The sequence below is a fragment of the Monodelphis domestica genome, chromosome 4, assembly GCF_027887165.1.
Source record: "Monodelphis domestica isolate mMonDom1 chromosome 4, mMonDom1.pri, whole genome shotgun sequence".
In the NCBI taxonomy this organism is placed as follows: Eukaryota; Metazoa; Chordata; class Mammalia; order Didelphimorphia; family Didelphidae; genus Monodelphis; species Monodelphis domestica.
The window spans coordinates 273491708-273506706 of NC_077230.1; the positions used below are offsets into that span (position 1 = coordinate 273491708).

A 14999-nucleotide genomic window follows, 5' to 3' on the forward strand; every position below is an offset into this window, starting at 1 on the left:
TATAAAGGCAACAAGCCAAGACAAAATGGAGGGAGAGTTGGTGCATGAGTTTTTGTTTGCAGATGATTGTGTACTTAATGTAGCCTCTGAGACTGAGATGCAACAGTGTATGGATAGATTCTTTGCCACTTGTACTACTTGGGGCCTGAAACAATACTAAAAAAAAAGAGAAGTTCTCTACCAGTCACTACCATACTATCCAAACATGGTAACATTCGTTAAAGCAAATGAAGAAATTTTCAGTGTTGTGGATAAATTGGTTGTATACTTTCTAGAAATATCCAAATAGATGTTGAGGTTGATGCATACATTGCAAAAGCTAGCTCATTGTTTGGGAGGCTCTGAAGGAAAGTATGGGAGAAATGAGGTATTAGGTTGCCTACCAAATTGAAGGTCTACAGCACTACTGAGCTGACCTTCTTGTTGTATGCTTATGAAATCTGGACAGTATACCAACACCATGCCAGCAATTTGAATTACTTCCATTTAAATAATTTTAGGAAGATTCTGCAGATCACCTGGCAAGATAAGGTACCAGACACTAAAATTCTTCCTTTCTTTAAAAAAAAATTTAATTTTTTCCCAATATTAGTTCATTTAAGATACATTTTCTCCCCATAGGATGATATTCAGCTTTGCATGGTAAATTATTTTTGGTTATAAGTTCTTTTCTTTTGCTTTTAAGAATATTATATTCTAAAATTTCCTCTCATTTTTAGAGGAAATGACCATTCTATTATTTTAAATATATTTCCTTGGTAGCTGAAATCTTTCTGGCTATTTGGAGTATTTTTTTCTTTGATATTGGAATTGCCATTCTTGATAAAAAGGGTACTCATCCAGATCTAGGGTTTTACTTCAAAGCTCTCTCACATCAGGAAGTATCTGAAGTTGGATTTGAACACAGGACCTCCAGTCTCCAGGTCTAGTTCCCTATCCACTGAGCAACCTAGCTTCCCTAATATTTAATTTTCCAGAGCCCTCTCATCTCTCAGCTATAGAGGGAACATATACTATGACAAGAAAGAAGAAGGTAAGTCAGAAATCCAAATGTGGAGTTTGGAACAATAGTTTAGGGATCTAAATGACTGACCACAGATAGCTCCTTTGGGTATATATTTAAAGAAAATAGAGTCCACACTTAACCCCCATTGCTTAGCCTTTACCACTCTTCTGCCTTGGAAACAATTCTTAGTATTGATTCTAAGGTGGAAGGTAAGGGTTTAAAAAAAAAAGAAAATAGAATCCAGGAAATAAAATTTAATTTAGATACTATTCCTCATGCAGACTCATAGTAGCCACTGTAGGAAATGAGAGTTTCAGAATCATGGCTTGTTTCTGTGCTTCTCAACATGGTTTGATAATAGTGCTTTATCCTCTTAGATCTTCCTCTAGAAGGGTGGTTCTTAACTTGGAGTCATCCATGAACATAAAAAAAAAAGAACACCACCACATGCATTTTATTGTATTTGGTTTCCTTTGTAATCCTATGTATTTTATTTTTGAAGTTTAAAAATGCATTCTGAGAAGCTACCCATAGATTTCACTAGGCTGCCAAAGGCATCCATCCATGATCCAGAAAAAAATGATTAAGCCCTGATCTAGAAGAATCAGACTATAATTTTATGAAGTGATGCTGAAAGAAACAAAGCCAAGAGAAAATATATCCAGCAAACACAATAATGCAAAAGAAAATAATACTAAAAGGCAGCCAAATTTAAGATTAATTGTATTAACCAGAATCTATCTCCTATGATAAAAAAAAAAGGTCTGTGCTTTCAATAGGGAGAATGTGTGTGTGGGGGGATATTACAGAAGTGGAATGTTGCAGATGCTCTCAACTATAGCCATTTGTCAATTGTGTTTTAATGTTTTCTTTGGTTATAAAAATAGGATTCAGTGGAAAAGAGAGGGGGATATAAACATCAAGAAAAGACTACTGTAAAAAGCAAAAAGCATCAAGAAAACTTTAACAAAAAAAAAACCTTAGACTTTAGATTCTAATGTGGAATTGAGCAACTTTGATGAGCACTGTACCTTTATTATGCCCTGTGCAGTCCTTAAATACTCAGTCTCTGCCCTATAATAGGTAAAGACCGACCTGGATTTTTTCCTTCACTAATCTTCTTCAAACAAACTAACATTTAATTCAGATCTATATTCCTTTCCATCTCTATTCTCCAGGGTTGATTAAACTCACCGATTTCTCTCCACAAGGGAAACAGCAAATTCCACGAGATTCGAAACCTCTTTGCCATCATCTAGCCAGCTTGTAGGTAATTACTCTATACCTGAGAGCACTTCCAGCAGGAATGAGAATTAATTTCTGTTGCCCCAGCAGGAAAACACAATCTCATATGAGCTGACCATAAATCAGTTCCTCATAGCCAGAAGTAATTTTAAAGTCTAAATGCTCACCTCATAGGGAAACGAGTCAGATTTACAAGAATAAGAGCCCTTCTCCAATTGATAAATGGTCAAAGAATATGATTAGGAAGTATTCAGAGAGAGAAATCCAACCTATCAATAACCATATGAAAAAATTATTTGAGTCCCTAACAATCTGAAAGATGCACATTAAAACAACTCCGAGATACCATCTCATACTCATCATGTTGGCTAAAATGATAAAAACAGAAAGTGACAAATGCTGGAGGGACTTTGGGAAAACAAAGGCAATAAAGTAATATTGATAGAGTTGTAAGCTGGTTCAATCATTCTGGGAAGCAGTTTGCAACTATACCCAAAAAGCTGTAAGACTGTATATCCATTAACCCAGAGATATCACTACTAAATCTATGTCTCAAAGAGATCAAAGAAAGAAAAAAAGATCTATATACAGTATACCAAAAAAACAAACAAACAATTCTTTTGGTGGTAATGAATAATTGGAAACTGAGGGAATGCCTGTACATTGGAAATGGCTGGAGAAATTGTGGCATATGAATTTGACTACTATTATGATGTAAGAAATGATGGAAGGGAATGGTTTCAGAAAAACTTGTGTGAACTAATACTAAATGACAGATACAGAACCAGGAGAACAATAACAACAATATTATAATCAACTCTGAAAGATGTAAGAACTCTGATCAACACAATGACCAACCACAATTCCAGAGGACTCAGTGATGAAATATACTATCCACCTCCAGACTTTATGAAAGAGTGCAGAATGAAGCATATTTTCTTTTTTTCTTTTTCTTTCTCTTTTTTTGGATATGACTAATGTTGAAATGCATCTGCATGAATATATACATATATACACACATTTATTTACACATAGGATATTTCTAATGGGTTTTTCTTGACTTCTAGGTGAGTAGAAGTAGGGGAAAGTGTGAATTTTAGATTTTCTCCACCCTGATTAAATCTTTAAAATCCTAACAAACAGGAATGTCTATACCTCTACTTAAGGATTAAGTGTTGAGGAGGATGGCCTATAACATACATGTACTAGCAAATGACAAATAAGAAACAACTGACAGACCCCCTGGGCTGTCCTAAGTCAAGCTTAAGCTACCATTGGTACATGTGAGACTCAGAAAGTGATATAAAAAACAGTCTATATATTTGCGTCACTTCCTCTTGCCAGGCTCTTTTTGGTGGTGTAGGCTTCGAGGGGTCTCTCTCTCAGAGACATTGGGTTCCACTAGCGGTGTGGCTCGTGGCAGCATTTTGGCATCTTGGTGTTGGTCAGGTGAGGTGTCTTCCCTGAGCTCTCTCAGAGTTTAGGTTGATTCCTTTTTTTTTCTTTTACCTTTCCTAAAACGACATCCTCCTAGGAGGCCCCTCATCTCAGAGGAGGCCTTGTGGCTGGAAGTCTCTGAATTCCCCTTGGCTCAGGTTAGGCTGGAGAAATTTTATACCTTTTTCCCTCTCTCTTCTTAATTCCTTCCCTCTATATTCATTATATATCTATATATCTATATATATCTATATATAGATGAATATATATATCTATATATATAGATGAATATATATATATATATATTCATCACCATAAAGTTCCTAAACTGACTTGAGTATTTTATTGGGATTTGAATTAATCCCCAGCAACCATAAGAATAATATATTAGTCAAAAATCCCTAAGAAAAGAGAACTTTAAAATAAAATAAAAATGAATTTAAAAATAAAATTTTAAAGGGGAAAAAGAAAATACTTTTTGAAACAATGGAAATGTCCATGTATATAATCAGATTTAATGCTAGAAAGGATCTTAGAGGCCATCTAGTACCACTCCCTCATTTTACAGGTGAAGAGAGGCTCAGATGTATCAATACTTTTCCTAGGGTTACAGGGATAGTATTAGAAGAAGATATGAATGCAGATCTTCCTGTCTTGAACCCCAGTGCTCCATTCATTAGTCAAGGGCCTCTCTATAAATATATTTACAAAAATTTTATTTATTTATAGATGGTACAGTGAATTAAGTGCTGGGCTTGGAGTCAAGAAGACTCCTCTCCCTAAATTCAATCTGGTCTCAAATACTTATTAGCTGCATGACTCTGGAAAAGTCACTTGCCCCTGTCAACCTCAGCTTCCTCATCTGTCAAATGAGCTAGAGAAGGAAATGGCAAACAGCTCTAGACTCTTTTGGAAGAAAACCTCAACTGGAATCATGAATAGTCAGACACACCTGAAATGACTGAGTAACAACAAATTAGGAGAAGAAAATCAGGTACTTTAGGATCAGTGAAACTCAGTTATAAATGGCAAAACAAGAGCAGTAAAAGGAATGAAGTCCTTGGCAGGAGTGAATTCATGACTATCAGTGATGAAAAGAATGGTTATGATCTTCTTTCCAAGTCAATTTAAAGAGCATTTATTAAGCTCCTACTATATGTGAGGGCCTGGCAAATAAATAAATAAAAGATTATTCTTGTTTTCCCAGAGCTCACTCTACTAAAAGAAAAAAATAATCATATGCAAAAATATGCAAACAATTATATATTAACAAGACACATACAGGATTAACTGGGGGCAATCTTAGAGGGAAGGCACTAGAATTAAAGAAGACTAGGAAAGTCTTCTTGCAGAAGGTGGTACTTTAGCTGAGACTTTAAAGAAGCCAGGAGTTGAAGGGACAGCTGGTGAAAATGCAGGGAGTCAGTAGATGGAATATCTTGTTTGAGGAACAGCCAGGAGGCTAGCATCACTGGATCTTAGCATACGTGGAGAAGAATAAAGTGTAAGATGACTGACTGGAAGGGTAGGAAGGGGCAAGATTATGAGGGTTTTGAACACCAAACAGAGGATTTTATATTTGATCCTGGTGGTAACAGAAAACTCAGGTCAGACCTGTACTTTAGGAAGATTAATTTGAGAGGTGAATGGGAGGATGGACTGGAGTGAAGAGATAATTGAGGCAAGGAGACCAGGGTATTGCAATAGGAATAATAGGGCAATCTGTAGAAGACAGAATGGAATGAGAAACTTGAGCATAAAGATAGGCTTGTTTCTGCCAGGAGAAGAATAACTTCTTCCTGTGAGACAGGGATGAAGGAGGAGAAAATAGCAGAAAGCATATAAGAGGAGGACTGGAGAAGAAAAAGCTCTAAGAGAATGACAGTTTTTTTTCAGTGAAATATGAGGAAGGTACAACATTGTTATGACAAACCACTTTGAAAGCTTTAAAATCTTCGATTTCCACTTCTTCCAACCTACTAATATATTATAAAGAATCTTTAGAGGGACTAGATCAAGTGCTTTCACAGAGAGGTATAGAGGTAGCTAAGTGGAGAAAGAAGCATGTGACAATTATTTAGAGTCAAGATTTCTAGGTTACTTTTTTTTTTTGTTATTCTTGGAACTGTCAGTTCACATAATACACTATTTGTCAGTGACCCAGATGATCCTTTTTTCTAAACCCTTACCCTCAGAACTATTATTTTTAGCTCTTTGTTATCCAAATGACCCTTCAAGATTCATTTAAATAGATTAGATGAGCCAGAAATGGGAAGAAGAAAATTCTAAGATGAGTTTTAATTTCATTATGCTATTCTAGCCTGAAAAAAGCCATTCTGTCCATAAGACCCCAAATCCAGAAGACATTGACAATGAACCATAGCTGCTGTCTTCATTGTCTTCAAGAAAAATATTCTGGATCACTATAGTATTTTTCTACTCTGAAAATTAAAAATAGTTAACAGAGCCATAACCTGTCAGGGAGATCAGGGTTTTTTCCCCTTGGACACTGAAATTAGATGGTGTGTAATTCAGCCCTTGAAGTTCTTCACTGCTCTAGGATTAGTTTCTCCCTCTCAAACATATTCTCCTGGGTAGTGATATTATATTGATTTATTGAATGGTATCCTTTATTCTCCCTATCAAGTGTGAACCTTAAAAATTCCCAGACCCCACTTTATAAGATTGGATTAAGACCATTCCCCATTTGGGCAATGAAATGTGAGAACTCTACTTAGATCAGAAATGGGAAGACCTCTACTCCACCAGTACTTAAGACTGCTTTGGGGAGAAAACTCCTTGCTAAATAATGAAAGTACTTAAACCCATACTTATAATGAGGCAAAAAGTTCTTTAAGCCATGCCTATTTTTAAAAGTAATACAAAGGGGTGCTAAGTACCTATTAAAGGTCAGGCAACTTGTGAATTTACAGGGAGCAAAGAGATGAAAACTTATTCAGAAGTTTTTTCTGGTTCAAAGTTACTAAAGGGATTAGTCGACTCAGCTGTGAATTCAGAATGGGCTGTCCTTTGGAAAACATCTACTGTGATTGGTAGATGGAAGAACTTAGGGGAGGTGACATAGGAGAAAACACCCTATATAAGAAAAAGGATCTCTTGAGAAAGACAGCTCTCTGGAGAGACAGGCTCTAAGGAGGGTCTCTTGAGAAGAATCTCTCGAAGGACAATCTCTAAGGAGGTCTCTCAAGGGAGGCTGACTCTGGCTGGAACTCCCTCTGGGGAGACTCTGTCCCCCAGAATCCTCGCTTGAACAGATCTTATGGTGAGTGATAACTGACTGACTGATCTTTTCTTTTAGGACTTAGGCCTGGGTTGGCCAGGGCTACCCTGGGCCAGTCTATCCTTTTCTCATTATTTCCTTTTTCTCTCTTTCTTTGATTCCTCATTGTATTATTAATTAAAGCCTCTATAAAACCCAGTTGACTTGGGTATATTCATAATTGGGAATATTTCCCTGGCGACCACCTTATATTTGATTTAAAACAAAACACTGTAGTGAAAACATATTTTCTGCGGTTACAATTTACTCACCCACTCTTATATCTACTACAATTTATATCTTCCAATATTTTACTCACTACAGTTTATGACTCCAACCATTTTAACTTACAGTTTATGGCATCAACTCTTTTAAATGTCACACAAGTGAGAGTGCCTTTCATGCAGCTTGCCCTGAATGTGGCATATAGCACAAAAATTCTTTTGTTATGATATTTAGCTCTGTGCTCCATCACTCTGCTAAAATTTCTTCATAACAATCCTGAGAAACAAGTAATAAAAATATCATAATTCTTATTTTACAGATGAAGAAACTTGAATCTTAGAGAATGGAGTAACTTGACTAGGGTCACAATACTAGTAAATTTCAAAACTTGAGTAAAAACATAAGCCTTTATAGAGATTCCTAACACTAGGAACTTGTTTTAAAAAATATTTTGTTAATTATATTTCATTAGAATTGTTTTCCTTTGTAATCCTATATATTCTATTTTATGTATTCAAAAACATTATTCAGAGGAGTCTGTCTATAGCTTTACCAGGCTGTCAAAGAGATCAAAGACACAAAAAGGTTGAGAATTCCTGCCCAATACCACTCTCCACTGATAATAATTGAAAAGCTTTGTAACCTACAAAGTTACATATATATGAGCTATTATTACTGTTGTTGCTATTGTTTTAGCTGTTTCTATCTTGTCTGTGAGAGTTGGGAGGATGGAAATTATTAGAGATGAGAGATTAATCAGACCTCTGTAACATGTGAGAGAAAGATGAAATGTCATACAATACCAATAGCTATTTTTGAAATAGCCACAATGAAAAAGGTCAAAGTTAAAAATCAGAAGATTTGGAGGGCTTGAAAATTTCTGAAAAATTGTATTTCTGAAAAATTTTAATTTGTCTTATATAAGCAAGTATAGCACTCTTTCTGAGCCATTCATTCAGCTTGTACTTGTATTTACTCACTGGATGGGCCCCCAGAGGGCAACTGTTCCTCCCAAGTTCACAGGGAACTTTTGCACCGCTGCGCCTCCTTTTACCAGTCAGTAAGTAAACACAATTAGCTCAAACAAAGGCATTTATGAAGATAGTATAGTAAGAAAAATAGTAGCTATAAAGCATTTCCCCCTAAACTGGGGCTTTATTCTTCCACAGATATAAACAAACCTCCGTGGTGAAGAGTGGACACATATTTTGCATCCAATAATGAGTAGATACATTGTAGGAAATGTAAGGGACCAAGGCAATCTAGGCCTCTGGTACTGTAGAATATCAGTGTCATTTCTCTTGTCCTGAAGTCTCTGCTGAGAAGTTTGCCCAGCTAGTTTCCATAGTTTGCATCTCTCTGCAGTTCTTCTTTCCATTCCTGTGGCTATCTCTCTCTTGAGTCCAGTTCTCTTTATTGCCAGGTCTTGCTCCTTCAAGTTACTTACCTACTGCCTCCAGATATCTGTATCTGATTGGGGAATATGTGACAGCTCCTTGTAGGATGAAATGTGTCCTGCTACCAAGACACAGATGCTAATGAGAGTGTGATAGGAGAGAAAATCCTCCCTGAAGTCACCTCTAGATTAGGTGTAATAGAGGGATTGGCCAATGGGAACCCAGTTCTTAGGAGCATTTATAATATGCTCTCTGTGCTACATATCCACCTGGAAGTTGGGGGTCTTCCACAAGTGCATGATGGCGAGGCCCTTCCCTTCTCAGACTGAGAGCATCTGCAGGTATCCTCTGACTGCTTCTTGCTAACTTACTGCATTGTGATGAAAAGCCTTTTAAGGGACTGTGGGAACTGGAACTGAGTATGCATAATGAAAAAGACTCAAACAAAGGGAATGATTGTCTTCCTTCCCTTAGTTTTCAAGTGAGGAGAAAGAAATGCTATATGGGAGGAGGGAGGGAGGAAGGCACAATGGGGTAGGGGAAAGTGACTACAGTGGCCTGATACCCACCGCAGGCTGATCTCCCTTCCTAGGTACCATCTAGCCATAAATTGTTGCCACCTCTGTTTCTGTCTCTGTCCAACACTTACCAAAGTGCCTGGCCTATAGTAGGTACTTAATAAATGTTTACTGATTGATTATTGAGTTCTTTCTTGATTGTAGACAAATGAGTATTAGAAGCAGATGGACCAGATTGTGATCTTATAAGCTTTAAAGATCAGAAGAATGCGCAGAGATCCAGCAACTGGGGTCTACAGCTGAGTCAAATGATGAACCATCCCTGAGGATATAACCTGTTTGACCCAGTCCAGCAGTAAGTCAGCATAGCTGCCGAACACACAGGAATCCGGAAAGCAAGGGAACAACTGCTCCCTTATCTACGCCACACCCAAAAGTGAACTTTTGGTGGCAGGAATGATTGACAACCCAAACTTCTAAGACTGAGTTCACTCTCCTGGAAATGAGAGGATAGAAGACAGTCGGCTTCCAGTTTCTGAGATGATTGTATTTCAGTTTGTACTAAACTTTCTCAGTTCATGCCTCTTTGTAAAAACAAAACGATGCTAATTGGTTCATTGATGTTGTAGAGATCAGATAGTCAGATGACACTAGATAGATATTAACTGGTGAATTCTATTGGGGGAAAACAACAGAAAAAGGGAACAACAATAGTCCTAGGCAACCATTCCCAGACCTTTGAAGGATATCCCTAGAACCTGGAGGAGTGATGTAGTTGGCTGAGCTGTGAATGGGAGAGTGAACCCATAGCCTATATGCTACAAAGACAAAGGGGTGTCTTCTATATGGCTGCTAACAGCCTGGACTGACTAACAGGCAAACTCAGCCTCTTATGAACTTTAGGAGGGTGATCAATTTTTTTTTTAATCAAGGACTTTTACTGATTCTTCTTTACTAAATAAAAGATGGTGTGTTATGTAATGGGTTTAGAAATGTATTTAGTTAAAAATATGTTTAAATGTATGAACATTTCAAAGAAGGTCTAATCATTTGTATATTTAAAAGGAAAGATTTGCTTGCTTTTAATCTGAGTAAAGTGTAATGCTTTTACATGAACAATATTAATGCAACTAGGATAAGAAGAAAAGAGGTGGACTGGGAAAAAATCTTTATCAAATATCTCTGACAAGGGTGTGATATCCAACATACACTGTCAAGTAACAAAAATATATGACTAGAAGTTTTCCCCCAATTCACAAGTGTTCAAAGGATACAAATAGTTTTCCAAAGAAGAATTACAAGCTACTAACCATATGACAGAATGCTCCAATTTGCTAATTAAAAACAAATCAAAATAACTGAGTTTTTCACCAATTTGCAAAGATTATGAAAGATGGGAATGATTGTGGAAAGATGGGTATATGTAGCAAGTTTCTTTATTAAAAGTATAAGATATATGAGGAATTGATCAAAATTTTCAGAATAAGAACCTTTCCCTAGTTATTAATAGTCAAAGGATATAAACAAGCAGTTTTTGAAGGAAGAAATCCAAGTAATCAATATCTATATTAAAAAATGTTCCAAATTATTAATAATTAGAGAAGAACAAATTAAAGCAACTCTAAGGTTCCATCACATATCTATTTGATTGGCAAAGATAACAAAAGAGGAAATGACAAATGTTGAAAGGGCTACAAGAAAGTAGATACATTAATGCACTATTAATAAAGTTGTAAAATGGTTTAGCCTTTATGGAAATCTATTTGGAACTATGCCCAAAAAGTTACTAAATTATCTATTTTTGACCCAGAACTAAGCATACATCTCAAAAACAACAACAGAAAAAACAAAAACAAAGAAGAAAAGAATCCACGTATACAAAAATATTTCTAGAAACTCATGTTGACAAAGAATTGGAAACTAAGGAGATACCTACACGTTAAGGAATAGATGAACAAATTGTAGTGTATGAATATGATGGCATGCTATTATTATTAGAATATCATTAATGAAATAAGTGGAACCAGGAGAGTTCATGCAATAACAACAGTATTGTAAGGATAACTTTGAAAGACTTAAGAACTCTGATAATTGCAATAATTAACCATAAATTCAGAGGACTAATAATGAAGTAAACTTTCTTCCTCCTGACAGAGAGGTAATAGACTCAAGAAACAGAATCAAATATATATTTTTAGACACAGCCAATGAAGAAATTAATATTGGTGACTTGGTGAATAATAGAATGCTGAGCCTTGAATCAAGATTTATCTTCCTGAGTTCAAATCTGGCCTCAAACATTTACTAGTGGTTTAACCCTGGGCAAGTCACTTAATCCTGTCTGCCCCAGTTCTTTATCTGTAAAATGAGCTGGAGAAGAAACTGGCAAACCTCTTCAGTCTTTTTGCCAAGAAAATACCATATGGAATCAGGAAGAGTCATGCAGGACTGAAACAATTGAATGAAAACAACAACTGGTCGTAAAGTTTTTGTTTTTGTTTTCCCACACCAGAATATAATGATGAAGGAGAGTGGGCAGAAGAGGCAATAAATACTTATTAATTAAAAAATAAAATAATATTCAAAATTAGCATAGAAGAGAAGTATGAACTGGTGGACAGAGCCCACTCAAGTTCTGCCTTGATATATACATACTGTCTGTGTGACCTTGGGAAAATCAATTAACTTCTGAGCCTCAGGCATTCTCTAGGACTATAAATTCAGAGCAAATGCTTATCTACAATGGTAGAGGGAGTTTCCCAAACCAATGAAATTAAGGGTTTAGTCTAAAACATTCATACCCACATACCCACAGACATATAGACCCAAATACATACACACACACACACAAACACAACCTGTTATGAAAATCAAAAGGCAATCTATCCACAAAGTCAGTATACTTTTACTCATTCAGCAGACTGCATCACATACATCAATGTGACAAAAATTTCCATAAAAAGAATCTCAAGTGCTTACTGTATTCTATCTGGTGTATTCTCTGTGAACTTAGTAACTGCTTATATTTGAACCTAGAACCTCCTTCATATTTGTCACTTCCTTGGAATCATAGATTTAGAGCTGGAAGGGACCTTAGGAGTCACCTAGTCATTGCCATCATTTTGTACCTGAGGAAACTGAGGCCTATCGCAGGTAAGTGACTTCATCCAAATTATACAGGTATTAAGTGGTAGATCTAGGACTTCAGCCTAGGGCCTTGAATTCCAAACCTCATACAATTTTAACTTCATCATGTTATATCTCCTTTATGCAACTGTATGCAATTATAAAGAAGCCTGTGGCCTGGCAGGGTACTTTTTACTCTTGGTTCTACATTTCCAGAATGTAACTCTACAATAAAATTTCATATGCCCTCAAAAAGCAGTGGTGGAACAGAAAAATCAATGAACTGGGAGCCAGGATGAGAGAGTTCAAGTCTGTTTGTGTGCCATCTTGGACAGATCAATCTTTTTCAGCTCCATTCCCCTAGTCTGTAAAGTCAAGACAGTCTATAAATTCTTTTCTGTTTCTATCATTCTATGATATTATTAAAAAATCTAACATTCTACTATATTTTAAATAATATCTATCATATTATTAATAAAAACATTATTCCCGACACAACCTTCCAACTGAGGTAGATCAGGGCAGTTACTTTTGATCCAGGGGTAGTGAGAGTTTCCTCACCTCTCTGTCTCCCAGAGGAGCTGAGTCAATGTACAGATTCTCAGGATGCTAGAAGACATGGAGGATGCTGTTACCTGCCTTGCTAGTCACTTATGCTTCTTCATCAACTGCCTTCACTGGCTCTCTCTAAAATCTCTGGCTATTTCTGTAGCCTTCCTCTTTCGTTTTAGGTTTTTGGGAGGGCACCTCATTCTGAGTCCCAGATATTGGTTTAAAAAAGTTCAGGCTATTGACAAACAAATAATAATTTCCAAGTTGTCTGGTTTTTTGATGATAATTTAAATTTGATGTCAAAATCCACCCAAATCTCTTCATTTCTTTTTCACTCACAGACCCAAGCCTCTGTTGCTAGCCTAACAATGCTTTTCCCATTGTTGTTGTGCCCCTCCCAGTGGTTCAGGATAGGGAAAACAAAAACAAAAACACAACTACTGGTCTATACTCCTGCCCTGGGCTGCATCCATCCTGGGGTAAGAGCTGGGAGAGGTTTTCAGGTGAACTCACCAGGGCTCCTCATAGGGGCCATCCAGAGAGATAAGGGACCAGCTGGCCATCTCTCCTCTTCCTTTTTCCTCAGTTGGATGGCAGCTTCCCTCCTCCACTCTGCTATTTCCCTCCACCACCACCCCCCACACCCCCCACAGGCTCACACTGCTACTGCCTCTCACATGGCAGCCTTGTTGCCATGGCAATAGGGTTCCCATAGTAACTGAGCAAGGGCTGCTGCATTCCCAAGGGCAGAGTCATGCCTACCAGAGAGAAAAAGGGACCAATTGGTTCTAGACCCCCCAGAGGTAAAAGGAGACATAAGACGGATAGGAGAGGGGAATCTTGTATTATTGATCTCTTTTTGTTAGAAGAATCTGAACCAAAATCTTGCCCCTTCCAGTTTTGCCTCCTCCAAATTTGAGATCCAGAGAGGTCTGGCACTTGCCCAAGTCTATTGTTTAGCCTGATGTGGGGTCCAAATAGGCATCTCATGTTAATATGTAAATATGTTAATGTATCTAGACTCTTTGTCTCACAAAGGAAATTGCCAAATATAAAACATGCTCCCCCATCCTCCCTTCTCTGAGAAATCATGTTGAAGCATCTGTTTTTCCCTCAAATGTCTGGCCCCCAACTTAGGCCATCTTAGATCACACCATAAATTTGGAGGCCACATTTCACTTTATTCAGAGCTCCTGATGGGATAAACATCCCCCCTGCTTGTTTCAGATGCATAAGTGCCAATACAAAATGCTAGGGTGTTGGGCTTTAATAAGCTTCTGGCTGCTTAAAGAGAAAAATGAAGGCAAAAACAAAAACAATTACACTTAACCCTTTGTTTTTAATCTCTAGTTAATTTTTGAGAAGTCATTCTCTCTCAGTCGTTGGGGCTAAGCTAATTCAGAACTAATTTAATCATTTTTACCTGTGACCAATACTTTATTTCATTCAGTTCTTAGAGTATTTTAGGATTTTGAACTACAAGGAGTGTTAAAGATAATCTAATCTAGTTCTAGAATCATAGATGTAGAGGTGGAAGAGACCTAGAAGCCCTTGAGTCTAAGCCCTTCATTTTAGAGATGAGGAAAGTAACTCGGCAGATTAAGGGATATTCTTTTTTTTTTTTAGTTAATTTAGAACATTATTCCTTGGTAACAAGAATCACATTAATTCCCTCCTTCCCCTCCCTCCGCCCTTCCCACAGCCGACGGGCAATTTCATTGGGTATTACATGTGTCCTTGATCAGAACCTATTTCCATGTTGTTGGTATTTGCATTAGGATGTTCATTTAGAGTCTACATCCCCAGCCATATCCCCTTGACCCATGTATTCAAGCAGTTGTTTTTCTTCTGGGTTTATACTTCCACAGTTTTTCCTCTGAATGTGGATAATGTTTTTTCTCATAGCTTCTTCCAGATTGTTCAGGGTCACTGCATTGCCACTAATGGAGAATTCCATTACATTCAATTGTACCACAGTATATCAGTCTCTGTGTACAATGTTCTGGTTCTGCTCCTTTCGCTCTGCATCAATTCCTGGAGGTCATTCCAGTCTCCATGGAACTCTTCCACTTTATTATTCCTTTCAGTACAATAGTATTCCATCACCAACATATACCACAATTTGTTCAGCCATTCCTCAATTGAAGGATATCCCCTCATTTTCCAATTTTTTGCCACCACAAAGAACACAGCTATGAATATTCATGTACAAG

At 37.1% G+C, this 14999-nt stretch overlaps 1 protein-coding gene and 1 long non-coding RNA gene across 4 annotated transcripts in view; one reads left to right on the forward strand and one right to left on the reverse strand.

The window, feature by feature from the left end:
- FEZ1 (fasciculation and elongation protein zeta 1) overlaps positions 1-13485 on the reverse strand; it is a 67909-nt gene extending 54424 nt beyond the window's left edge. Inside the window, exons 1-2 of one of the 3 annotated variants that reach the window (XM_056794571.1) lie at positions 13300-13423; positions 12796-12843 (exon numbers count right to left, since the gene is read on the reverse strand). The gene's annotated coding sequence lies outside the window, so the exon portion shown is untranslated. Of the gene's footprint in view, positions 1-12795; positions 12844-13299 lie in introns of all 3 variants that reach the window. The other 2 variants (XM_016433964.2, XM_016433963.2) reach the window with 2 other exon arrangements.
- LOC103095793 (uncharacterized) lies at positions 5942-10218 on the forward strand. The gene is made up of 2 exons (XR_468007.2): positions 5942-6971; positions 9313-10218. It is a non-coding gene; the product is annotated as an uncharacterized LOC103095793 (long non-coding RNA).
- Positions 13486-14999: the final 1514 nt, after the last annotated feature.